A 27,171-nucleotide genomic window follows, 5' to 3' on the forward strand; every position below is an offset into this window, starting at 1 on the left:
GCTGTGCTGGGTCTTCGTTGCAGCATGCGGGATCTTTTAGTTGCGGCCTGTGGGATCTAGTTCCCTGACCAGGGATTGAACCCAGGGCCCCTGCATTGGGAGAGCAGAGTCTTAGCCACTGGACCACCAGGAAAGTCCCTCGGAGGACTTTGTGAGCACTCAAGCCCGGGAGTAGCCTTGCAGACAGCTCTGACGGACGGCTCCAAAGAGGTCAGGAAGGATCCAGGGTATACAGGCATTTAGCAACAAAAACCCAGTAGCTGGCATATCAAAAGATTACTGTTGGGCTTCCCTGGTGGCGCAGTGGTTGAGAGTCCGCCTGCCGATGCAGGGGACAGGGGTTCGTGCCCTGGTCAGGGAAGATCCCACATGCCGCAGAGCGGCTGGGCCCGTGAGCCATGGCCGCCGAGCCTGCGCGTCCAGAGCCTGTGCTCCGCAACGGGAGAGGCCACAACAGTGAGAGGCCCGCATACCAGAAAAAAAAAAAAAAAAAAGATTACTGTTGGCAGACCCTCCTGGTCTTGCCGGCTGTTCCCTTGCAATGTACTTAATAAATCTCGCTTTCTACACTCAAAAAAAAATGTTAATTAAAGAAAACAACCAGACATTTGAAGGTAATGAATTTAGTGCTTTTCTATATATGGGAAGATGCAAGAGTCTGGGCTCACTGAAATCATTCCTTTGATAGGCACCTTAGCTATCCAGGGCCAGTATCCAGTTCTTTCCCATCCTGAGTTCCCACAGGGCTCACCCTCAGGGGTGCCTGTAATGTGATGGCTTGATGGCTGCAGCATCCTTTGTTTACTGATAGGGCAGGTGACATTTTTGATTCACATCATCTATGTGTTGCATTTAGTTGTATCACTTTAGTCTCTTACAATATCGAACAGTTTCTCCCTTTTTCATTCTTAAGGCATACTAGTTATTTGTAAAATAGCTTTGACTTGACTTTGCTGTCTCAGGTTATGCATTTGGCGGGGGCAGGAAGGCCCCGAGAGTGAGGCTGTGCCTTTCACAGCACATGGCAGCAGGAGGCACACACGAGGTCAGTTTGTCCCATTATTGGTGACGTTAACTTTGATGATCTGGTTAAGGTGGTATCTGCCGGGTTTCTCCACTGAGAAGTTACAGTTTTTCCTTTTGTAATTATAAGCAATCTGTTGAAATGACTTAGCATTTCAGAGACTGTGAAAATATCCTGCTCCCTGTCTGATGATGATTCTTGCCTGGCCCTGATGTGCCTGCCAGTCATTCAAGGAAAGTGGAGTTGGCCGGTGGCCCGGAGCTGAGGCTCTGGAGATCACAGAACCGGGATGGGCAGAGAAGGAAAAGCACTGGGGACAGGAAACTGTGTGGACAGCAGGGCAGGCAGTCTGAGTGCTATGCTGGGAGCTGAGCTGCAGCTCACTGAGGTGTGAGTGGAGTCACACCACACCAGGCACCTCAGGGCAGCCTCAAGCGTACTGGCCCCTTCACCAGAATCATGAGCTGGAGAGGGACCAGTTTGCAGGAAGCAGGAAGACCATCCTTTCCTCCTTATTCCCTGGTGGCCCCTAGTGCTCAGCGGGGCGGTGGGGGGGGAATGCCTTAGAGGCATTATTTCCAGAATATTTCCAGGGGCCCCCAGTGAATCTGAAGGGTTCCAGACCTCTGGGCCTGGCCTGGCCTTCCCAGCCAGGCTCCCTCACAGCCCCCTGCCTGTTTGCTCCACTCCTTACAAATATCTGCTCTGCTGTTGTACACAACCCTGGGCTGGCAGTCATGGTGGAAAGTAAGGGGTGCACACCCACAGGACACACACAGCCTGGGACAAACTGGCCACGAGTTCTTGTGTGCTGGACAGAAGGTGTATTCATTTTCTGTGGCTGCTGTAACAAATGACCACAAATGGGGGACTTAACACAAAAGGAATTTATTCTCTTACAGTTCTGAAGGTCAGAAGTCTGAAATCGAGGCGTCAGCAGGGCCGGGCTCTTTCTGCAGGCTCCAGGGGAGAATCTTTCCTTGCCTCTTCCAGCTTCTAGTGGCTGCTGGCAATCCTTGGTTTCCTTGGCCGTATCCTCCAGTTTCTGCCACTGTGGTCACATGGCCTCCTCTTCCTCTCTCTTATAAGGAAACTTGTCATTGGATTTGGGGCAGGATCCTAGGGACATGCAGATAATCCCAGATGATCTCATAGTGAGATCCTTAACTTACATCAGCAAAGAGCCTTTTTCCACATAAGGTCACACTCACAGTTTCTGGGAGTTAGTACATATCTTTTGGGGGCCACCAGTCAACTTGCCATGGAAGGAATTCATGTATGCTCTCATGTATACGTTAGTTTTCCACATATTTCTCTAACAAATTCTATATTGATGATTAGGAGTAATTAAAATAGGCCCTGATGGCTGTTTTGGGCCTACCCAAATATTTCTGTCCTCCCCCTGCCACACATATACACACACACACACACACACATGCACAAAATAACATATCTGCACAGAGATGTTTACACATTGTACCCAGGTCCTTGTACAGAAATGTGCGTGTATGCTGTATTCATTCATTTGACACATGTTTATTGAGTGCCCACCGTGTGCCAGGCCCTGTGCAGGCACTGGAAACACAGCAGTGAACAAGGCAGCAAGCCCACACCTTGTTTACATTCTGGTAAAATATTTACACACACACACACAGACACACACACACAATGAGCATAATATGGATGCAGAATCTGCAGGGCTTTTCCATGCCCAGGGCTCCCAGAAGGCCTGAAGTCAGCAATTCTAGGCCACAGGCAGCAGAGGAATGTGAATGCCCTTAATGCAAATAAAGTTACCAGCAAAGTCATTTTTAAAACAACAAATCCTTGATTAAGTGAAACATTTGTGGGCAGGGGTGAACCCCATTCCCAAAAGAGCAAATCTCTGCACTGCTGTGGAGGAGCTCGGAGTTCTGGGGTGTGAGATGGAGGAGTCTGAGCAAAGGGACCAGCTGGGCCTTGAACAGCCAGAGAGGCCTGAACACACACACATGCTAGATTTGAGGTTGGCTCAAAGGACAAGGTGGACAGGGCCACTTGGAGGGGAAAGAGCCTGACCACAAGAGACACAGCCAGAAGCTGGGGGCCAGCCGTTGGCAATGATGTGCAGGATAAGGTGAGACTGATGACTATATCCTGGCATTATCTATCAAAACTGGCACTCACACTAGTGCAGGGGACGTGTGAAGTGGCAAGCTGGCTAGGCTGATCTACAGACTCCAAAATTCCCTTTCCAGTATGTTCCAGTTAGGGTGGGTTACCAGCGATACTCTCTCATGAGAGTCAGAGGATGGAAGGAAGGCAGCACCTACTGTATAGCACACAGTTTCTCCCCGTTATTCACTTAATTGTTCTTCTTTTCCCCCGGATCTTCTTTCCTGTGTGCCTGTGAACAAGCTTCTGGCTGTGCCTATGGAGCTCTAGCCTGCTTTTGACCTTCCCTTCCTTTATTGAGTGAAAACTGTGGGTAGTATGCTGCTAGTTTTTCTTTCTTTCTAACATTTTTTTTAAAAGTCACATCTTGGGCTTCCCTGGTGGCACAGTGGTTGAGAGTCCGCCTGCCAATGCAGGGGACGCAGGTTCGTGCCCCAGTCCGGGAGGATCCCACATTGCCGCGGAGCGGCTGGGCCCGTGAGCCATGGCCGCTGAGCCTGCGCATCTGGAGCCTATGCTCCACAACGGGAGAGGCCACAACAGTGAGAGGCCCGTGTACCGCAAAAAAAAAAAAAAAAAAAAGTCACATCTTGAGTGAGTAAGAAGTAGATCATTTCTGGACCAGAGCTTCAGAACAGACCACTATCTTGGCTCTTCTTGGCCCTTTGTATTTTCATATAAATTTGGAATTAGCCTGTCAAGTTCTATTAAAAAGCATGTTGAGAAACAGACTCACAAACATAGAAAACAAACTTATGGTTACCAAAGGGGAAATGGGGAGGGGGAGGGATAAATTAGGAGTTTGGGATTAACAGATATACACTATTGTATATAAAATAGATAACCCACAAGGACCTACTGTATAGCACAGGGAATTATATTCAATATCTTGTAATAACCTATAATGGAAAAGAGTTGGAAAAAGAATATATATGTGTGTGTATATATATATATATATATATATATATATACACACACACGTATGTGTAACTGAATCACTTTGCTGTACACCTGAAACTAACACATTATAAATCAACTATACTTGAATAAAAAGTCTGTTTTGAAAAAAAAAGAAACTAAAGACCTAAATAAATAGAATATAATCATTTAAAAATTATAAATAAATACATAAATAAATTTTACAAAATAAATAAAAATCATAATTTAGAAATGAAACAAAATAAATACCAAAAACAGAAAAAAAACATGTTGAGATTTTGATAAGGATATGTATAATCTAGAAATCAATTTGGGGAGAACTGATCCTTAAAATATTGTTTTCCAATCTATGAACATGGCATATTTCTCCAGCCTCAGACATAGATCAATGAATACAAAAGAAGACATCAAAATGGTGGAATTGTTGGCTCAGTGGACACCCCACAGGAATGACTGGCTGGCACTACTTGCCTTTTAGTTGCTGCCCTTGCTCCTTGCTTCCTGCTTCCAGGCTGCCAGGTTTTCATGTGACCTTGTCCGCTGCCCACAGCTGATTGGCTCAAGGGAAGGCACCTGCTTCAAGCTGATCCAATGAATGCCTTCTCCCAGATTTTTTGAACCAGAGACTGATAGAGAATTGAAACAGGCTCTTGTTGGTGTCTGAGGTTGTAAAAATATAAAATTTAGGAGCTCTCTACCATCATGTTTCAGATGATCTGGACTGAAGGATTGGAGGCAGATGCATTGCTGAGAAAAAAGAGTGAAGCTCTCAGAGAGGCATAGAAACAAGACAGAGAGGCTGGTGGTGTTTGAGTCTCCGACTCCGTATAGTTTCTGAGGCCCGGTTGCATTCTTGCTCCTGGGTTCCAAGACACCCATGTTCCAAGAGATCCATTGGTTCCAAGGGTCCACTGTTCCTTAAAATAAATTCATCTTCAGGCTTAAGCTATTTTGAGTTTCTACCACTCACAACCAAGAGTCCTACCTAATGCAGTTGAGTAGACTGAAAACGGGTATTCTCAAACAGATTCCAGGTAAGTGAGCCTCGGCACCTGGCCTTAACAGGCTCACAATTTGGACTGCAGTCTGGTGCCCCTAGAGAGAACCTTCTCTAGCACAGGCCAGCACTCTGTTCCCTTCCCCTGCAGGAATTTTGCTGCCTCTCTTGGGATAATTAATCAGAGGTGATCGCCCTTATCCTCCTTTTTACACAGGATTTATCTATTCTAAGCACTTGTCTTATTTTTATGTGTGGATGGCAAACTTTGGTTAGAATTTAATTATCATATTTGTCACTATGATCACCCAGATGATCACTCGAGGGCTGTTATAGGCCCAACTGGCAAGTGTCCCATAGGTCAAGATATCAAGAAGCCCCCAAAATAAGATGCAAGCTCCAGATGGGACTTCAAGAGAAATACTAAAAGTCTTCACCACTTCTGCCACTCTTTTTTTTGCGGTATGCGGGCCTCTCACTGCTGTGGCCTCTCCCGTTGCGGAGCACAGGCTCCGGATGCGCAGGCTCAGCGGCCATGGCTCACGGGCCCAGCCGCTCTGCGGCACGTGGGATCTTCCCGGACCGGGGCACGAACCCACGTCCCCTGCATCGGCAGGCGGACTCTCAACCACTGCGCCACCCGGGAAGCCCTACCACTCTTGATAATGACGCTATTCACCATGAGGCAGGGGTTGTTATAGTGATAGGAGAGTCAGGCTCTGAGTTTTCAGGAGATTGGAGGGAAGAACTTTGGAGATACGGTGCTGCAGGGAAAGGGTTTGTCCTATATATACCGACAGTCCTCAACTTTGCTAAATTCAAGACTTAAACAGTCTACACATTCATACATTTCATACACTATACACGGACAGACCTAATGCACTTTTCAAAGCCTGAATTTGCACTTTTATCTCTCATCTGACTCTGGATGATTTCAAGCTAACTCCTGGGGGTGCTGCGTAGCTGCCAAGAGTCTCATTTCAGCATCACCAGTTGTCATCATTCTCAGGATAGCAACTGATGTCATTATTTAAATATTTAATTGAAGAGAAAAATACTATACAAATGAGTATGATATAAAAATACTATACAAGTGCTGATCAGTGATAAGAAACAAAGGTCTCATGAACTTAACCCAGTTGAGACAGAAGTGGGAATGATTAGCTGAACTAAAATTGGTGACTCTTTAGCTTCAAGTCAGGTGTTTACCACACTGTAACTAGTCAATTGCATGTTTATTTGTGAAGGAAAAAAAAATTAACTTTTGTAGGACAATAAAAGACCCAGTAGACTGGGAAAATACATTCTTTTGGACAGGGCCTGGAATGGTGTATGGCCTGCTTCCACGGCCTTGGGAAGCATAATAAAGATAGTCCAGTTTTCTATGATTCTAAAAGGCAGCCTATTCTTGGCATTTTCTAAGTTACTTTGACAGCTCCAAGAAGGTTCTGGCCACTAAACTTTAACAGGGTTGTAAAAATTGTATCATGTTCCAAACTTTCTAAATCAAGATTACATTATTTTTGTTAAAAACAAGACAACAGGCCCAAAATGGAGTCACTTATACTAAGCCACATGGCACCTAAGTGAGACTTAATAATTATAGTTTTGGGGACTTCCCTGGTGGTGCAGTGGTTAAGAATCCACCTGCCAATGCAGGGGACACGGGTTTGAGCCCTGGTCCGGGAAGATCCCACATGCCGTGGAGCAACTAAGCCCGTGTGCCACAACTACTGAGCCTGTGCTCTAGAGCCCGCGAACCAAAACTACTGAGCCCGTGCACCACAACTACTGAAGCCCGCACGCTCTAGGGCCCGCGTGCCACAACTACTGAGCCCGCGTGCTGCAACTACTGAAGCCTGCGCACGTAGAGCCCATGTTCTGCAACAAGAGAAGCCACCACAATGAGAAGCCTGTGCACCACAATGAAGACCCAACACAGCCAAAAATAAACAAATTATAAACTTATTAGAAAATAATAATAGTTATTATAGTTTTGGCATCTCCTGGAAATTGAATCTTAAATCAGTCAATGAGGAATTACCTGGTCAGTGAGGTAATCTGCCTGATAGACCCCTGCTCTCCCCTAAAGAAAGGTGACCTTGCTGAAACCAATCCACTTTTTGCTAGTTTAACTTCCTTACCCCCTTCCTTCTGCCAGTAAGTCTTTTATTTTGTACAGCTCCTGGGAGCTCCTTTCTATCTGCTAGATGGGATGCTGCCCGATTCATGAATCATTGAATAAAGCCAATAAGATCTTTAACAATTCCTCAGTTGAATTTCTTAACACTCTGTAACATAAATATCTCTACAACTGTCAATCTATATCTAGATGATGATAGAGAGATGACAGATACACAGATAGATGATAGATAGGGAACTATTCTCTGAGACTTATAGAACCTTTAATCAATGATGTCTGGGTCTGATTCTCTGGGAGAAAAAGGATCCAGACCTCAAGGACTGAGGATGGGGACTCTAGGATTTCTGAACCGATGAGTTAAAATAGCTTGGGAATGTGCTGTCTGTTGGGGAATAGCCGCATGAGGACACATTTTACTCATTAATGCTGATGCAGGCCAGATTGCTTTCCAAGAAAGCCCGCCCTGTCACTTTTTCCAGCCATTCTTGTCCGAGGACACAGAGGAAATTAAGAGAGCCTGGGTATTCTTGGAAGGAATGCTATGCCTGAGCTTGGTGGCCAGAGTTTCAGCAGGGGTGTGTGCAATGCAGGATGTGATGACAGAAAGAGCAGCTCCCTGGGTCCTCCAGGCAAGAGAAGGGGATTCAGCAACCAGCGACTCCCAGAGACAACCGTTCCCCAGGTTTGGAGGCCTGAGAAGATTCCACTCCAGAATCCAAGTATGACCCTATTTCCCCTGTGCTTCTGAAACATGGCCAGGGCTCACTTGGTAGCCAAATATTCTCTCTCAAGAGATTCTGCAACTTGGATAGTTGATTTGGAAGGAAGCAGCTAAGTACCCAGTAAAGTCAGCCCAAGGGACCTTAACTGAGAACACATCACCTGGAGAGACGTCTCAAAAGTCATAGGCCCTGAACCCACTGAATCAGAAATCTGGGGCCTAGACCCATCTAGTTTGGGAAAGGTTGTGGAGATTCTAATGCAAGCCCCGAGTTAAGGGCCGGTGCAAGAGAATACTGTGCCAGTAAGGCCAGGCCATGGCCTTAATATTTTTTTTTCTTTTTATGTTAAAAATGTCAGTTTCGGGACTTCCCTGGCAGTCAGTGGTTAAGACTCCACGCTTCCACTGCAGGAGGCACGGGTTTGATCCCTGGTCAGGGAACTAAGATCCCGCATGCCACGGTGTACTAGACCAGGCTTCCCATTTTAATGAGCATACAAATCACACATCTTGTTCAAGTGCAGATTCTGATTCAGCAGGTCTAGGGTGGGGGCCTGACAATTTACATTTCTAACAAGTTCCCAGATGATACTTATGGTACTGGTCCATGGTCCACACTTTGAGTAGCAAGGGGGCTGGGTCAGTGGTTCTTAACCTGGGGCGATTTTGTCATCAACACCCCCAGGGGACATCTGGCAGTGAGAAATGTCTGGAGATGTTTTTGCTTGTCAACTGGAAGTGGAGGGTGTTAACCACCTAGCTGACAGAGGCCAGGGACACTGCTAAACATCCTACAGTGCATGGACAGTGCGCACAGCAAAGAATTATCCAAGCAAATTGTCTGTGGCTCTGAGGCTGAGAAACCCTGGGCTAAAACCAAACACAGAATTTATAAGGTTCTGAAAAGTAGTTAATTTAGTCTTAACTCTTTGCCCTGTCAAAGGTCTAAAAAGGTTGGCAATTGGATTTAAGGAGGACAATTTTGGGAGAGAATTTTCTAGAAGGAGAGGTGTGTTTGCTTCACATCTAGTGACTGAAGAAAAGGATTCCTCGGAGAACTCACCCAAGTACCCAAGCCTCAAAGATCTGGCTTTAAACATTCCACAAATCCGAAACCAACTCACAGCAGTAGTGCTCAAATAAGAACTTTTCCGTTTCCCTTTTCTCTCTTCCCTTTTTTGTATTCCATGTCCAAGCTAGCTACTCAAAAGTTAACTACTCGGACTCCATTCCTCACTTCAGGTTTCCCACCTGGGTCCCAGATTACAGTCTTCACCCTGAGAATCCTCTCACCTCTTCTTAAGTCCCACCAGGTTTTCAGGGCCCCACTGAAACACTTTCCTTGACCATCCTAGCCTGGGGTGGTCTGGCTTTTTTTCTGTTTTTTCTAGATTTGCTGTCACAGCACTCTATGTATGCCCCTGTGACCACAGCTCTCTTCACATTGTATTCTTTAAAAAAAAAAAACAGCTTTATAGAGATGTAATTCACATTCCATACAATTCACCCATTTAAAGCATACTATTCAATGGTTTTTAGTATATTCAGAAATATGCGCAACCATCACCACAGTCGATTTTAGAACAACTTCAGCACCTCCAAAAACTAAATCCTGTACCTTTAGTTATTACCCCTCATCCTCCATCTCCCTCTAGTCCTAAGCAAACATTAATCTACTCTCTGTCTCTATAAATTTCCCTATTATAGACATTTCATACAAATGGAATAATATAATATATGGTCTTTTGTAACTGGCTCCTTTCACTTAGCATAATGTTTTCAAGGTTTATCCATGTTGTAGCACGTATCAGCACTGCATTCTTTTTTATGGCCAAATAATATTTCATTGTATGGGTATGCTACATTTTGTTTATCCATTCCTCACTTGATGGACATTTGGGTTGTTTCTACCTTTTAGCTATTGTGAATAATGCTGCTGTGACATTTGTGTACAAGTTTTTGTGTGGACATATGTCTTCATTTCTCATGGGGATGTATGTAGGAGTGGAATTGCTGGGTCATATGGTAACCCTATGTTTAGTCATTTCAGGACCTGCCAGACTGTTTTCCACGTAGCTGCACCATTTCACACTGCCACCCATAGTGTCTGAGGTTTCCACCTTCTCCACATTCTCATCAACACTCATGTGTTTTTCTGATTAGCCATCTTGGTCATATGAAGTGGTATCTCATTGTGGGTTTGATTTGCATTTCCCTGATGGCTAATGATGTTGAACATCTTTTCACGTGCCCTTGGGCCATTTGTATTTCTTCCTTGGAGAAAAGTCTATTCAGATCCTTCATATATATATATATATATATATATATATATATATATATTTTTTTTTTTTATGTGTGTGTGTGGTACGCGGGCCTCTCACTGTTGTGACCTCTCCCGTTGTGGAGCACAGGCCCCAGATGCGCAGGCTCAGCAGCCATGGTTCATGGGCCCAGCCGCTACACGGCATGTGGGATCCTCCTGGACCGGGGCACGAGCCCGTGTCCCCTGCATTGGCAGGCGGACTCTCAACCATTGCGCCACCAGGGAAGCCCCCTTTGCCTATATTTTAATTGGATTATTTGTTTGTTTGTTTGTTTTTATTATCATTGCACAGTAAGAATTCTTTATATATTCTGCAGACAAGCCACTTATCAGACATAAGATTTGCAAATATTTTCTTCCATTCTGTGGGTTATCTTTTCATTTTCTTGATAGGGAGCAAAGATAGCCCATAGAGGAATCGTATGTTGGGCAAAAATATCCAGGTCCTAGTGTCCCTGTCATACGTATCATGGTCTGGGGCTGCCCAGTAAGACCCTGGCCTCAGTGTGAAAGCTGAGGCAGATCGTGAGATGCAGACAGCTGGAGGCTGTCAGCTACCTGCACACCTGGCAGCTGAAGGACACGTTCTTTCTTGAGGGAGATCCAACTATCACATCTCCATGGCTCCCAGCACCTTTTGTTTTTAAAAGGAAAATCCCATAAAATATATTTTCTTTCTCTTTTTTTTTCCTTTTTTTCAGAAGCAAGATGAGGAGAGGCAGTGTTTCTTCAGATAAAAACACAGTCCTCAGCCTGGGTCCTGCAAGCCAAGAGTGTCTGTAATGTGCCCTGGTGGTGTTCCCGGGATGAAGCAGTGTACCCAAGGGAGTACCTCCGAGTGGCCCAGGGAGGCCAGATGCTAAACAGACCTGGAGTCCCAAACGTACTAAGACCCTTGAGCACAGGTCCCTCGGAGCAGAATGTGTGAGAAACCTGCAGGCCTAGACTGTGGATGAAGACGGAAGAAGACAGATAGACAGAACGAGCGTCAAGGGTGAAGCCAGGTTCTCTCCTAGGTGAGTGAGCCTGGCCTGGGGCCTGTGCTGTGGTGGGTAAAAGAGCCCCCACTTAAACAAGACACCATTTCCTGCCTCCTTTCCCACTGCTTCCTCTTATGTCTTCTCATCCCATTCTTGCCTAGTTTCATATCAATACACTACTCTGTGAATTCATGGGGGACGCTGTGATCCCCCTTCAGAAATGAAGATCCCCTTTCAGGAATGAAGCACAAATTACCTCAGAGTGACCCCCATGGATAAGACTCAGCCACCTTCAAGAATAGTAGCCTCAGCTGAGGAGAGCTACCTTACCCAAGGTCACATCCTCACCTCAGGCAGCCCTCATCTAAGGACTGATTGACATCAGAGGATAACAGTCAGGCCCTCTCACTCCACCTCCAACTTCAAACCAGCTCTGAAGGTTTGTCCCAGCCTCAGCTAGAAGCAGCTCAGGCTCAGGGCTTCCCTGGTGGTGCCGAGGTTAAGAACCCGCCTGCCAATGCAGAGGACACGGGTTCGATTCCTGGTCCAGGAAGATCCCACATGCCGCGGAGCAACTAAGCCCATGTGCCACAACTACTGAGCCTGAGCTCTAGAGCCCGCGAGCCACAACTACTGAGCCCACGTGCCACAACTACTGAAGCCTGTGTGCCTAGAGTCCGTGCTCCACAAGAGGAGCCACTGCAATGAGAAGCCTGCGCACCGCAACGAAGAGTGGCCCCTGCTCGCCACAACTAGAGAAAGCCTGCGGACAGCTATGAAGACCCAAAGCCGCCAAAAATAAAAAATAAATAAACAAATAAATTTATAAAAAAGAAGCAGCTCAGGCTCTAACAGAAACATCAGGAGATCCTGGCTACCCCTTCTCTCACTCCATCCTGCTCCACATCAAAGGAATCCCCCATCAGCATAGTTCTCCAGTCTCGCAGCTTGGATTGGAATAGTCCATCCAAAGCTCTGGGCGAAGCCAAAAGTCACAATACGTAGACGCTTAAAGCAGAAGTCTGTTCAAGGGGATGTCGAACACAAGAACCGGACTAGATGCTATTTGTGGTGCTCTGCAGATCCAGCAACACAGGAGTGGGTGAGGAGGAAGAGAGAAACATGCCACTCAGATTGTATTGCACTTCTCAGGTTGCTCTTCTGGAAAATTCAGCCCCAGGAAAGCAACCAGCCTTCTAGCTGTAAATCAATTTCAGTTATTTCTTCCTTTCCTCCCTTACTTCCTCTCCCTTTCTCTTTCTTTCTCTCTTCCTCCCTCACACCTTTCCTTCCTTCTCATTCTTTTTCTTTCTTTCTTTCTCTCTCTTTCCATTCTTCAAACCTAATTTTTTCCAAAGATTAAAAAAAAATACTTATTACAAACACCTTGGAACACACAGCAAAGTACTAAAATGGAAAGACAACTACCACTCAGAGACAATCACTAGTAACATTCTGAAAGCTCCTTCTGGCCTTATTAACATACAGTTCTTAAAAATCATAGATGAGGGGGGCTTCCCTGGTGGCGCAGTGGTTGAGAGTCCGCCTGCCAATGCAGGGGACACGGGTTCGTAACCCGGTCCGGGAGGATCCCATGTGCTGCGGAGTGGCTGGGCCCATGAGCCATGGCCGCTGAGCCTGCACGTCCAGAGCCTGGGCTCCACAACGGAAGAGGCCACAACAGTGAGAGGCCCGCGTACTGCAGGAAAAAAAAAAATAAATCATAGATGAGGGACTTCCCTGGCGGTCCAGTGGTTAAGACTCTGCGCTTCCACTGCAGGGGGTGCGGGTTCGATCTCTGGTTGGGATCCCACATGCCACATGGCACGGCCAAAAAAAAAAAAAAAAAGATGAGAACATGTTTGAGGTAGACTCTTGCAGCAAAGGATTCCCTCTATCCAAGCCCTTGTCTGATGCCCTCCCACACTGACTCTGGGCTTGGTCATCGTGACTGGCTCTGGCTAACGTTGATGTAAAGGCCTGGATCTAAGTCCTTTTTTCCATATGTATAAATATAAATATATGTACATATATTACATATACACATATATATATGACAAGTATACCCCAAATATTTATCTATTCTCATCTGGGATCACACATTATTACAGTTTTACAGTGTATTTTCCATATAAGAGAGAATGTCTCTATTATTACTCTTATTTTTCACAGATTTCTAAAAATTATTATGTTTATTCTTTCAGGTAATGTGTACTGGACACTTGTCATGTTTTGGAGCTGCCTCTTCAGAGCATTTTCTGCTTTATGAATCCTGCCCCTTCCCCATCTCCCAAGAGAGAAGCCAGGAAATGTGAGTTCCCCGCCTCCCTTGCAGCTAAGGAATGGGCATGTGACCTAGGCTCCAGCAATCTCACCTACTTGTGTGAAACTTTAGTTTAGAAATAAACAACGTGAGAAAGATGGCTCTGTGTGGAACCTGTTTGTTTGTTCATGAGGGTGACAACTGACATCTAGCCTTGAGGGCTGGCAATAGCTGTGAGATTGAGTTTTAGGCATCAGTGTGGCATTGGTGCTGGTGCAGTAGTGGTCACAGTTGGTTTACATCCCTAGCATCAGTGCCGATGGGCTCAGTGCCCAGCAGTGGGAAGACTGGTTCCCTCATTAGGTCAGTTCTGCAACGTGTCTGGGCACTGTTCCTCGGAGCTCAGTGCCAAGGGGTTCTGAGAGTTCCCCAATGCTGACTGATAAATACCTTTTCTGTGCAGACAAGCTAGAGTGTGTTCTGATGTAACTGAGAATCTTGAATGACACACTGGGAAAGACTAAATTAGGGAAGAGATGTATCCAGAATGAATTGTATGTATTGTCTGGAGTCTAGATGGACCCTTGATATTTAACGTGTGGTCCATGTAGACCAGTAGCACCAGCAGCACCTGGGAATTTGTTAGAAATGCTTAGTCTTACCTCTACTTCAGTCTTGCTGAATCCAACTTTTCATTGTAACAAGATCCCCAGGGGATTCATAAACACAGATTGAGAAGCACCGGTCTAGCAATTCCCAATGCTGCTACACTTTAAAATCACTTGGGTACCATTTTAAACATTGATGTCCATTTACATCCTACATGACAACAATTGATTCAGGAAAGAATCATCAGTGGAGCCAAAACCACGGGGCAAAATGTTGTTGGGGAATAGGTTTTTCCACAGCTCAAAGAATTTCCCCACAGATGACTTACTAGTTATAAAGGGGGAAAAATGACCTTTACAGCAGAGAAATCTGGCAGACACTAGGCAAACAAGTGACACAACTTAACATCACAAATAATTAGTCAAAGTGACAGCATAAGCCTCCTGATAAGAAAACGATATCACCTATGTAGAATTTCTGCCAAAAAATGATTAACCTGCATCTCATACTGCAGTGGCAAAAACCAGACAAATCCAAATTGACAATCTGAAGAACAGCTGCTCAGACTCTTCAAAAACTCGTCAAAAAGTTTCACAAGAGTCTAAAAAGACTGAGAACCGTTCTAGATTAAAGGCAACTAAAGAGACATGATAACTAAATGCACTGTATAATCTCTAATTACATACTGACTTGAGGGGGAAAAGGCTATAAAGGACATTTTCAGGACAATTTTGGGGAAATCTGAATATTAGTAGAATTGTATCAATGTTAAATGCTCCAGGTGTGATAATTATAATGTGGTTTGTGAAATTAATTTTCTTAAACTCAGCTAAAATTGGAGTAGGGACAGGCCTGTAGGGAGAGCTCTCATGACCGCCATGCATCATCAATTACTCCAAACAGGAAGAGACCTCACCTACACCTCCCACCGGAAGGTGCCTCTACACTACTATCCAGCAGGGAGAAGAAGACCCCTCTCTGCCCCATGACAGCCCAGCTAATCAAAAACTAGCAGCCCAACCAATGAGAATCCACCATACTTTGGACTCCCAGCTTCCTCCGATGGATTCTTTGGTTATCACAGACCCTCTCAACTCCCCCCTTTTCCCCATAAAAGCAAGTTCCCCTTCCTTGTTCTCTGGATTTGCCTATGGTGTGCTGTAGTTCACAAGTCCCAAATTGGAATTCCTCTGCTATCCCTAAATAAACTCACTTTTGCTGGTAAAATAGCTGGCTATTATATTATTAAAGTTGACGTATTTGGTGTCAGAAGTGGGGTCCAAAGGAGGTGGACCTGAGAGACGATGGCTCCCAGAACTGAACGAGGTACCTGCACCAAGCCCTTTATGCTCATTGCTTCCGTGGGTCACCACCTGCTTTCAGTTTGGAGTCTCATCTTGGTTTCCAAGCTCCACGCTTTTTGCATTTTGAGCTCTCGGACTTCATTTGGGATCTGAAAAGGTTTTGTTCTTTCTGGTTCAAGGTTTCATCTTTGGTGAGTACTCAGTTGCTTTCTGAAGTGTGGCAGTGAGGTTCTCTTTTGGGGACCAAGCTAACTGGGATATAAGATTTTGTTTTAGTCCTTTTGGAATCTGGGTTAGGACTCTAGCAACTTTCTTGGGTTTCCAGGAGAACTTAAGAAAATGAGACCCTGGCCATCTAAATGCTCTGAGGGCAGCCCTCCTTTGGGGACTCCAGCTGGTTTCATGTTTAAAAACTATGGGCTCCCCACATGCACATTTTTAACTAAGTGGGCTGAGAAAACTAAAGGTAATTCAGAATTACAGTGGCCATTAGGGGTAGTTTTCAGTCTTCCCAAACTCATTTTTTTTTATAAGACTAAATTGGAGGTCCATGGTTTTAAAATTAAACAAAACAAATGGTATATTTATTTTTATTGGTACCTGGAAGCTTCCAAATACACACAAAACTCTAAAATTACCTCTTTGCAAGATACCGTTTCTAAATTGGCAGAAACAACCGAAAAACTAGAAAAGAACTAAATGACTGGGACTTCCTTGGTGTTCCAGTGGTTAAGACTCCGGGCTTCCAATGCGGGGGGTGCGGGTTGATGCCTGGTTGGGGAGCTAAGATCCCACATCCCACATGCTGCACAGTATGGCCAAAAAAAAAAAAAAAAAGAGAGAGAGAGAAAAGAACAAAATGACTTCTGAAACCTCATACTTCTTGTGTTCCCCTCCCCCAGGTTCTTTGTCTCAGACTCCACCTTGTGCTCTGGCCCCACCCCCAATGCCACTTTCCTCTTTCCTCTGTGAAAACCAGCCCCTTTAAAATCGAACTCTCTGAGGATCCAAATGCTAAACCCCTAGTTACTGTTTCTAAGTTATCTGGAGCAAATAAACAACTAGAAGGAAGGATTTAAATATCAACTGCCCTAGATTTTTGATAATAGGAGAAAAGTTGCTTTCTGTTTGTCTGTGTTGAAGCTTTTTGGTAAGTCACCCCATCCTGTTCAAAAGGGGGAACCTTGTTTTAAATAAGTCCAACTTACGGAGCACCCTTAAAAGAGAGAAGTCCAAACTCTTAGGGAGACAATAAAATGCATTCTTTGATTGGTATGCAGAAGCTTCTAAAAGACAAATTGACTCCATCCATAAACAGCTCTAAAAGCATTCTTACAGCATGCCAGAGACAAAATTTGGATCTAACTATTCTTTTGAGTTTGTATCTGAGACATGGCTAAAATTTAAAACAAACCTAGAAGGTCCCTGTTCGCATCTGTCTGTATTTTCATTTGTGTCTATGTGTATATATGTGTGGCTTTTTTTCCCCCTTTTCTACCTGTAGATGGTATTGCTAAAATTAATTTATAAAAGAGCTCTATTTAATTGGTTTAAAAACAAACATGCACTTATATGAGTTAAAATATAACAGAGACTGGACCAGGTGCTTTTCAGCTTTACATGATCTGAGATTAATGTTGGTGGATGAAAGCTAGTTTGGGGTTTAATTAAAATAGGCATATCTTTGGAGTTAGCAACACTGAAAATAATGCAGGCATACTATTTTTATTCTACCTGAGCTTACTGGTCAGATAAGTTCATGTTACCTTTGTTACAAAATTTGTCAGCAAGAAAAATAACTTGGTATGATAAAAATTTTTGTGAGTGATCTAAACATGACTGTTGAAAACAAGTAAATTGGATGTGAATGAGATAAAGGTTTATAAGTAATGCTTTTAGGTAGCTTCCCCAAATCTTTTTGGTAACTTGGAATCTTACAGTTTTGCTAAGTTAAATGATGGGTAATCATTAAATATCTACATCATGCCCAAGTAAGATAAAATACTGAAACATTACTAAAAATGGGTTCATTCACTTTGGGCTTCCTTTACAAAGGAATTAAAGGTAGTTGGATCTATTGGTAAGCATGCCATATTTTGGAAATTTTACTGTGGGGAAAATATGCTTTTAGGAGTTATGAAATGTATGCAGAAATTTGTCAATAACAGACCATTCTAGTGAAGTTACTAGGAATAATAAGGGAAAATAACTCTGTATGCAAGGAAAGAAGGATATGTGCTTTTGTCATTAAAAGGTATGAGGAATGGAAATTTTGTTGAGGGAAAGAAAGTAATTTTGTCCTAAGACAAGGCTGATTGTTTCAGAATAGGAAAGAGGAAAGGCAGGACAAAACTAAATGGAACTAGTAAGTTGTAGAAGATTTGTGGAAAAAGAATCTTTGAAAAAAGAAACTTTATGTGTGGTCAAGCTGGGGAAGAATATAAAGGTTTTGAGACTAAGCTTTAAAATCAGTGGTGTACTTATATAAAACTAAAACAATTTTCTTTCATTTGCTAAAAGAACAAGATTTTCTTGGAATATTGATCTACTCCTGACAAAAAATTGTGAAAGTTTTTCCTTACCTTTAAGTAATCGGCTTAGAAAACAGAGATTTCTGTTTTACCAAAATTATTTCCTGTGCTTCATGTTGTCTTAATCAAGTCTCTGATTAGTTAAGAAAACGGAATCTTCTCAATATTAAAAGAGCTAAGTCTCCCTTACAACTATGTAACATTTTCTATTTGTCTTTGAAATCTTTTATTGTTACTTTGATCAAATAGATAATTAAGTATCATTTTATAATGATCTGTGGTCCTGTTTGTTAAGTTCTGTACCTATTGCTTGTTGAACCTTTGCAAAAATGACATGCCTAATAAGATGATCTAGTTCAGCACTTTGAGGTAATTTCTAGCACTTAAAACCTTGACTAAATATGGACTTTAAACAAGAAATGCCTGAGAGTTCTTCCTACCACCTTTCCTTGTTACTCAAATAGAGACTCAAGAGGTTTCTGATTTGTGTACTTCCCTGCCACATGGGACATAACAACCAGGGAAGATCCTTCCTGGCACCGAGGGACAAACCACTACGTGCAGAGATCCTGACTCTTGATCAGCAATGCTTTCAAGGAAAGATTTTGATCAAAAGGGGGAAATGTGGAATCAATTAAAGAAACCTCAGCTAAAACTGGAGTTGGGACAGGCCTGTAGGGGGAGCTCTCATGCCCCACCATGCATCATTGATTGCTCCAAACAGGAAGAGATATATACCTACATCTCCAACAGGAAGATGACTCTACTTTACTATCCAGCACAAGAAGAAAACTTCTCTCCACCCATGACAACCCAGGCAATTAGAGACTGTAGTAGCCCAACCAGTGAGAAGGCTCCATACTTTGAACTACCAGCTTCCTCCAATGGACTCTTTGGTTATCACAAGCCCTTCCCAATTCCCTGCTTTTCCCTATAAAAGCAAGTCTCCCTTCCTTATTCTCTGGACTTGCCTATTGTCCACCATGGTTCACATATCCCAAATTTCAATTCCTCTTTTATTCCCAAGTAAACTCACTTTTGCTAGTAAAATAACTGGCTATTATATTTAAATTAGAGTTGACAGGTTATGTATAAGAGTACACTTATTCTCAGGAAATACATACGGAAATATATAAAGTGTCATGATACCTACACTTTATTTTAAATAGTTTAGGGAGGGCTTCCCTGCTGGCGCAGTGGTTGAGAGTCCGCCTGCCGATGCAGAGGGCATGGGTTCGTGCCCCATTCCAGGAAGATCCCACATGCCGCGGAGCGGCTGGGCCTGTGAGCCATGGCCGCTGGGCCTGTGCATCCGGAGCACAGGCTCCGCAACGGGAGAGGCCACAACAGTGAGAGGCCCACGTATCGCAAAAAGAAAAAAAAAAAAGTTTAGGGAAAAAATCCATATATAAAAGAAAGAAATAAAAACAAAAGTTACAAAATGCCAAATGTTAACATTTGGTAAACTTAGGTCAAGGGTCAGCACGTTTCTTCTGTGAAGGGCCAGACAGTAAATATGTTAGGCATTACCATCTCTATTGCAGTACTCAACTCTGCTATTTTAGTGTGAAAGCAGCCATATGTAAACAAACAGGTGATAAAACACGATATGGAAAATCGTGTACTAATTTTATCTCATTAAGATTAGAAAAGAACCATTTCAAAAATTTCCTTCTCTGAAAGGACATGCACCAAGATGTTACCAATGATGACTCCTGAAGGAGCAGGGAGTTGGTGAAAGGGAACTTTATGTTTTACTTTATATACTTTTGTATTGTTTAAATGTTCAAAAGAATGCTTTGGGTTTTTTCTTTTTTTTTTTTTTCATTAAGTTGCTTCTTGGAATAGTCAGCTTTTGCTGCAGTAACAAACAACCCCAAACCTCAGTGGCTTATAACAACAATTTGTTTCTCATGTTACATGAGGGCTGAGGATAGGCTGCACTTTGGATCTGTGTACTTTCTCACTCTAGGACCCAGGCCAAAGGAAGAGACCTATCTGAAACATACTGTTCTCATAGCAGAGGGCAAAATCACTAGAGACCAAGCCAAACTATGCAATTCTTTGCTTTTAAAGTTTCTGCTCAGCCATTATATGAGTCATTCCTGCTCACTTGCCAAAAGCCATAAGAAGTAACATGGCCAAACCTCACAATGGACTGCTTAGCAAGAAGGTATATATAATCACCTTACAGGGAAGGGAAGGAGTAATGGTGAAACAATTATATACTCTACTATACGTCTGTTGAATTAATTAAATCTACTTGGAGGAAATATATATTTTTTGTTCTTATATATATATTTTTCTATTGACTCATTTTTTTTCTTTTCTTTTTTTTTTTTTTTTTTTTTTTGCGTGGTACACAGGCCTCTCACTGTTGTGGCCTCTCCCGTTGCGGAACACAGGCTCCGGACGCGCAGGCTCAGCGGCCATGGCTCACAGGCCTAGCCACTCCGCGGCATGTGGGATCTTCCCGGACCGGGGCACGAACCTGTGTCCCCTGCATTGGCAGGCGGACTCTCAACCACTGCACCACCAGAGAAGCCCTTCTTTTCATTTTTTAATTCCCTATTTGAAGACAGAGACAGAAGAGTTCTCAGCAATGCTTTTCAAACTATGGGTGCTAACCCATTAGTGAGTCATGAGATTGCGTGGAGGCACAATCAACATATTTTTTTAAAAGGACAGACTAGAATATAATAGAAGAGAAAATTATAAGAGAACGTTGCACATAGTAAAGATAAGGACTGTTTCATAAAACTTTGGTTTCAGTTACATATATATGTATATATGTCCATATGCTGATATAAACTGTATATTTTGCTGTAAGTATTAGTAAAAAAAAAATTTTTTAAGCCTTGACCCAGAGGACAGGACAGATTGAGGGACTGACTGCTCCCCATTCCCATTTGGACTCAAGGATGCTGACACCAAGGATGAGGCTAACACTAAGGACCAAAGGAAAGCCAAGAAGAGCTTGGGGTACACAGCCAGAAATGAACCAAGACATAAGCTCAGAGAGCTAACATTTGCTGGACATTGACTCTGCCAGGAATGCATTAGCCCTCTGTGAACATGATTTCATTTGATAACACCCCCGCTAATATCCCAGGAGGTAGTTACTCTGATTATTCACATTTCATAGATGGAGAGATCAAGGAAGTTAAGTAATTTCAAAGCCCTGCAACAAGTAAACAGCAGAACCTGGATTCATCTGGCCTAGGGCTTGTACTCCTGCTAGGCACTCACCAGCATGGCTTCCAAGAGCAAGGGCCAGGTCACTCAAAGGAGGCTGAAAACCAGAGAGAGTATTAAAGGGCATGTGAGGTGTGTGTATGTTCTTGCACAAAAGTATAGACAGGATTCAGGCACTCTGAACAGTCCTATCGTAGTTGTCCTTTACTCAAGATACCTCATGGGGCTGCCCCAACCCTCATTCTCCAAGACATTGTTTATAGCCTTCACCACTGTTCCCACACTGTCAGTGCCAAGAAAGTTCCTGATGGACTGTAAGGTTCTCTCCCATTCCTCGTAACCAGAGGCTGAGTTAGAGCCCCAAACTGTTCAGACCTCTTCTCCTGGCTCATGTGTGATCCAGGTGGGCTCTGGCCAGAACAACTGCTAGAAGGAGGGCTGGTTGGTGGGTGTGGCTGAAAGTTCCAACCTTCTAATCACTTGGTCTTTCTGGTGACCAGCCCCATCCTGAAGCTATCTAGGGGCTCCACACTATATCATCTCATTAGCATAAACTCAGGTGTGCTCAAAAAAGTGGGCTCCTTATTAGTAACTAAAGATAATCCCATCACTCAGGAAATCTCAAGGGTCTCAGGAGCTCTGTGCAAGGAACCGGGAACAAAGACCAAATATATTTCTTATTATATCACACATATATAGTATGCTATCTTTTGCTTGAGAATGAGGGGAAAATAAACATATCTGATTATCATTATGAAATAAAACACAAGAAGGATAAATCAGGAAACAATGTCATTGGTTACCTACAAGGGGTGGAGGAGAATAGGTGGAAGTGATATTCCTCTGGGCATACCTTTTTTTATAGAGTTGACTTTTGAAAGTATGGCAATATGTCACACATTCAAAAATAAAATTAAATAAGAATGGAAAGGAGGTAAGTTAAAACTGAAAGCAAACTGAAACAATGGAAATAATCAAATAAGCACCATAACCACACTAAAAAGAAAAGAAGAATCAATTCAAGTAACTTAACATAGTATTTAACTACATACCCTCAAATGGGGGCAGGGGTGTGGTGGGAGGGGGAAGAATTGGAAACAAATACTGAACTCCTTTTGGTAGGTCTGCTGTTTGTAATGGTGTGGGCAAAGCAATTCAGAAACCATCTTGGATGTAATAAACTACTTTAGATGTAATATAGGATTGAGCAAATATGTTGATACGGTTGGGAGCCAGGATTCTCACTGAGGGAGGGACATATAAATACGGAGTGGGCAAAGCAAGAAATAACTCTGTGAGGAGGTATCAGTGTAAATTCATGATTTCTAAAATATGTATATGCATGTAGATATTATACATATGTATGAATATGCAAATATGTGTACGTATGTACATGTGCATACACAAGCATATATTTCCTAGCTGTCCATTGAAAGAGCCAGGAAGCAAAGGCACTACAGTAGCAATGAGGACACCCAGTTCTCTGAACTTGATCTCTGATACCTTCACCACTACAAGGAGTCATGCTCCTCACAGAAATGACTGAGTCAGGGCCTGGTACAAGATAGGCTTGGAACCCCATCCAGGAAGTAAGGCAGCACTTTTGAAAAAATGGGGTTTTGAGGGCAGAATGGAAGATGCGGAGGGAGTGCTGGAGTCAGCAAACCCATTTCGTAACCATCGCGGTAAAGACTGGATTAGGGAAGAATCAGGCGATGCTCAATCTAGGGGGCAATTTTGTTAAGGAAAATTTGCATGGTCTCCCTGCACTGCTTATTTGTTGTAAGGGAGAAAACACTAGCAGTAATTAATTATATAGTATTTAGGTGTAAAGAGTCATGATGTATTTAACTCAGTTTAAGATAGTTTGGGGGAAAATGCATATTTTTGTATTGTGCTGCTTTTATTTTTGCAACTTTTTGTAAGCTTGGAATTATTTCTGGATGGTTAAAAAAACAAAAACAAACAAACAAAAAAACGTCATTACACAGAAAGTGTCTGAGAGTAAAGCTAAGAATGCAGTTTTCATCCAAGAGAGGGTTGGGGTCTGACTGAGTAATCACAGCAGATGAGGAGCTGAGCTAGGTGACCCCAGCTGATAGGATACAGAGGCTGAATCCCAGGTAGTGGAGGTGGGTATGGGCCTATTGGAGATGCCCAATTGTAGCTGGAGAGGTGAATGTCCACCACAAAGCCTGATCCAATAAGGCACCTGTGACTAATGCACACACCTGGCCTTGTGTGGCTTAGGCCACTGTCAGCCCTGGAGAATAAGCCTCCCACAGTGGAGATCTCCAGACACAGGTTCAGCATCTCCTATACCAACCTCATGTGATCCTGACCCACTGGAGCTTGTTCTTGGCTCCATTTCTGACTGTGATCCCTCCTGTGACCTCAGCTGCAGCTGGTGACCTCTCCCTCCTCCCAGCAGTCAGACCATGGCTTTCCTCTAGGTTTTCTGGCTCAACATGCTGTGCCTTCACCCTGACTCCTTGGTTTCCCTATGACTCAGGGCTCTGGCTCCCTGCCCCAGGACCCCGCCCTGCCTATGTTCTGTTCCTCCCAGCTAAGGCCCCAGAGGAGGAAAGAGGGGGAGTGTTTAACCCAGAACCTGCCAGGTTACTAAGACCACCCCTATCATTGAAAGGACAACTTGGGGCTTCTGGTTCTGTGAGCCCAGCTACTGACTCAACCATACCTGCAGAACACTGCAGATACACAGTGACCCAACAAACTGTAAGCAGGTCAGTCTGGGTAGCTGGTACTCTATCAGGGGATTGGTTCCTGACTGCAGAACACACCCAGCACGTCACAGCCCACAGCCCTGAAGTCTGCCTGTCCTTCCCCCTCTCAAGGTCACGGGTGTTTGGGAAACACAAGGAAGGAGCATCAAAAACAGGCTAGCTCAACAGACCTGATGCTTGGAGCCCCAAGTTTCCAGCTAACGCTTGCTTCCCAAGCTCTAGCACATGAGCTCTAGCTCTGGAGCAGACAGTCCTGAGTCTACTCCCATTTCTACTGCTTGCTAGGAGTCCTTACACTGTTATTTCACCTATTCAGCTTCAGTTTCCTCATCTATGACATAGGGATAATGCATGGTAAGCACCTACCGCAGTATCTGGAACATGGTTGGTGTGCAAAAATAGTAGCCATTGATTCAGGAAAGAATCACTGATAGATGCTTAAATTAGTGAGTGAAAGTCTGATGAGGAAGAGGATATTTACATAATCTTAAAATATCTCTCCATAAATTATTTATTAATTCTAAAAGGGAAAATAATCAAAGGACACTATCAAGAGAGTGAAAGGACAACACACAAATGGGAGTAAATATTTGTAAGTCATATCTGATAAGGAATTAATACCCAAAATACATAAAGAACTGAACTTCTGCAAGTCAACAACAAATACAATTCAAAGGACTCAAATAGACATATATACAAAGAAGAAACACAAGTGCTCAATAAGCACATGAAAAGATACTCAACATCACTAATCATTAGGGAAATGCAAATCAAAACCACAATGAGATGACGCTTAATACACATGAGGATGGCTGTTACTAAAACAAAAGCAAAACTGAAAAAAACAAATGTTGGCCAAGGATGTAGAGAAACTGGAATCCAAGTGCACTGCTGGCGGGAATATAAAATGGTGCTGCCACTATGGAAAAATGGAAAAGCCACTGTGACAGTTCTTCAAAAGTTAAAAACAGGGAGTTCTCGGGTGGCCTAGTGGTTGGGATTCCAGGCTTTCCCTGCCATGGCCCGGGTTCAATCCCTTGTCGGGGAACTGAGATTCTGCAAGCGCAGTGCAGCCAATAAAAAAAAAAAACAAACACACACACACACACACACACACACACACAAACAACAAAAAAAGTTAAAAATAGAATTACTGTAAAATCCAGCAATTCCATTTCTAGATATATACTCAAAAGAATTGAAAGCAGGGACTCAGACAGATATTTGTACACCAATGTTCAAAGGTAGAAACAACTGAAGTGTCCATTAATAAATGAGTGGATCAACAAAATGTGATATATACATACAATGGAATATTATTCAGTCATAAAAAGGAACAAAATTCTGATACCTACTACAACATGGATGATCTTGAAAACATTATGCTTAGTGGAATAAAGCAGACACTGAAGGACATTAAGTACTTAGAATAGGCAAATTCATAGAGACAGAAAGTAGAATAGAGGTTACCAGGGGCTAGAGAAAGAGGGGGAATGGGGAATTACTGTTTAATGGGTACAGAGTTTTAGTTTGGGGTGATAAAAAAAGTTCTGAAAATATACAGTGGTGATGATTGCACAACACTGTGAATATACTGAATTGTTAAACTAAAAATGGTTAAAATGATAAATTTTATGTTATATGTATATTTTACCACAATTTTTTAAATGTAAGGGGTACTAAGGTCTGAAGCAGTGTGGGTCCCTTTGAACTCTCTAAACTGACTGGCTTCCTTGACAGTGCCTCACAGTGAGAAGACACAGCTGGGATAAAGTCAAAATTGAGCAAAACAGGGACAACAGAGAGACAAAGAAAGAAGAGGTCTAAATCAGGGTCTTAAAGGGCTAGACCATAATATTTTTGGCTTGTAGGCTATAGGGTCCATGTTGCAACTCCTCAATTTTGCAGATTTGGCCTAAGAGCAGCCATAAACATATGTAAATGAATGAGCAGGGCTGTGGTCTAATGAAACCTTATTTACAAAAAAACAGGTGGCCTTTGCCAATCCTTGGTCTAAATAAAAGAGTGGGAGGGGAACAGTCAGCAAACCACCATATTTTTGAATATTATACGAAAACAACAAAAGAGGGAGCTTTGTGAAGTTAGTAAAACCATCCTGAACCACACAACTCCTTCTAAAAGTTCCAGAAAACTAATTTCATATAAAAATAAACAGCAGAAAATTATTGAGGTCAAATTTCATACAAGGTTATTATTAAAAAAAAGTGTATAACATTTCTATAAGCTAATGAGAGCACACCAGAAATACATGCACACGAAACAGCTCAAATTGCAACCTACTATTTTAAAACCAGCTAAAAATTAATAAGAAAATGATACATGACATGAATGAACCACAGTAAATAAAGTTTAAAAACTCATAAACAAGAGTTTTACTTTACTCAGAGTAAAAATTAGAAGGGGAAAAAAATGAAGACTAAATTAGAAGAAACATAAGACCAAATAAATGCAATTAAAAAAAATGTCTTAAGGAAAATAGGAGGAAATTTTTAAAAGAAATCATAGAAGAGGGCTTCACTGGTGGTGCAGTGGTTAAGAATTGTCAGTGCAGGGGACATGGGTTTGAGCCCAGCTTTGGGAAGATCCCACATGCCGTGGAGCAACTAAGCCCATGCACCACAACTACTGAGCCTGCACTCTAGAGCCTGCGCACCACAACTACTAAGCCCATGTGCCACAACTACTGAAGCCCACATGCCTAGAGCCTGTGCTCTGCAACAAGAGAAGCCACCACAATGAGAAGCCCGCACAACACAACGAAGAGTAGAGCCCGCTCGCCACACTAGAGAAAGCCCACACGCAGCAATGAAGACCCAGGGTGGTCAAAAATAAAATAAACAAATTTATTGAAAAAAATAATAAATCATAGAAGAGAGCAAAATGATCTGAATGAAAATGACAAATATGGAAGATAGGCAAAGAACTAATACAGAATATAGAAGTCTCTGAAGCAGAGAACTGAAGCAAATGAACAGAATAAACATAAAAATCAAGAAAATAGATAAAAAATCAAGGTATATATATCTTGGTATAAAATATGTATAAAATCAAGAAAGTACGTAAAAAAATTCCAGAAATGTTCCCAAATTGAAGAAAAAAATATCTGAAACTATATATACACCATATGCATCTAAGAATACTTGACTCAAACAACCACTGCCAAGACATATTCTAGTAAATTCACCAGACTTTCAGGAGAAAAAAAAAAAAATCCTTTGAACAT

General features: G+C 42.9%; 2 protein-coding genes across 2 annotated transcripts in view; one reads left to right on the plus strand and one right to left on the minus strand.

Moving 5' to 3' along the window:
* The window catches only part of TPST1 (tyrosylprotein sulfotransferase 1), a 136,255-nt gene extending 134,238 nt beyond the window's left edge, over positions 1-2,017 (minus strand). Inside the window, exon 1 of the mRNA XM_082645138.1 lies at positions 1,925-2,017. The gene's annotated coding sequence lies outside the window, so the exon portion shown is untranslated. The remainder of the gene's footprint in view (positions 1-1,924) is intronic.
* SEPTIN14 (septin 14) overlaps positions 1-27,171 on the plus strand; it is a gene marked incomplete at both ends in the record, with an annotated part of 568,759 nt that overhangs the window by 90,675 nt on the left and 450,913 nt on the right. The window lies entirely within an intron of this gene.

The sequence above is a fragment of the Mesoplodon mirus genome (assembly GCF_964341445.2).
Source record: "Mesoplodon mirus genome assembly, chromosome: 15".
In the NCBI taxonomy this organism is placed as follows: Eukaryota; Metazoa; Chordata; class Mammalia; order Artiodactyla; family Ziphiidae; genus Mesoplodon; species Mesoplodon mirus.